We start from the raw sequence: 1,267 nt of genomic DNA, 5'->3' as shown, positions 1-1,267 counted from the left end.
AAAAGAGACAAGCAACAAGGCAATGTAAGATGAATGAGGAAAATTGATTTCACATTCGACACGAGTGCGAGGCGACTTGAAGCGTCCCTCTCAAGATCGATTGATGGAGGCATGACTGATTTCAAGCGAGAGAAATAACCCATGTTTTCCTAAAATAAATAGCAATCACGATACATGTTGTTCTGACAGAGTGCACACCGGTTAAGTAACTTACGTTTTATGTTACAGTTGCAAGATGACATGCACCAGATATTCTGCAATCCTGCACACAAAGCTCACCGTGTCTGGTTGACACAGCTGGGATGTGAAGGGGAGATTACTCTAAATTTTATCGGCCGGGTGTCTTAAACAATGGTCATAGAACCTTATCTATGCTAAGATAGGTTCGAGCCCTTAAAATATATCTATATTTTTTTATGGTGTTAATTCTGCTGAAGTGAACTTGTCTTTGGTGGAATTCTCCAATAACAGTCCATATCCATGTTATAACAACATTACAGTTGTCATTTGATTATTTTATTTCAGCTTCTTGGGGTCCCGCAATTTTTCATAGGAGTGGGTGGGTCAAAGGCAAATCAGGGTAGGGTCACCCAAAACACTACAGTCACGAGGAGGTTTATAAAAAAATGGCATTTAATAATTACAAAAATATTAAGTACTTTTGCAAATAAATTACACGATTTTTATTTTGTTTTGTTTTTTAAATGTCTGTGGTGAAACGGTACTCGAGAAGGGAGAGCAGCAACACCAAGCGGAGGATCCTGGAACGAGTCTAATGCGGAGTCATACAAACCAACCATATTTGTTATTTGATGCGGATTGAAACCAATTTTAGTTTCTTCCATGATGTAAGAAACGACAAATCAAGTAATACACATTTCACGCCGAGGGGTTGAGCAGGCATAGCGGGTCAAATGAGTAACTTGTAGAGTGAGTGAGTGATTATGGTTTTACGCCGCTTTTAGCAATATTCCAGCAATATCACGGCGGGGGACACCAGAAATGGGCTTCACACACTGTACCCATGTCGGGAATCGGGTCTTCGGCGTGATGAGCGAACGCTTTAACCACTAACTAACTAACTAACCCATGTAACTTGTAGAACATAAGTTTGTGGAAAATAGGGATGGGGGGAGGGGGACATATATCCAACTTATATACCGGATTTTTTGTGTGGTCAGGTTCAATGAACTACATACTACCTGTGCGTTTCTTTTTTTGAAGAGTGTATTTATGAGCATTGCCAATAATTTTATACATCACCAGT

This window comes from Haliotis cracherodii, unplaced genomic scaffold, assembly GCF_022045235.1.
Source record: "Haliotis cracherodii isolate W230 unplaced genomic scaffold, xgHalCrac1.p SCAF_3, whole genome shotgun sequence".
Classification (NCBI taxonomy): Eukaryota; Metazoa; Mollusca; class Gastropoda; order Lepetellida; family Haliotidae; genus Haliotis; species Haliotis cracherodii.
Note: the sequence above shows the minus strand (reverse complement) of the source record.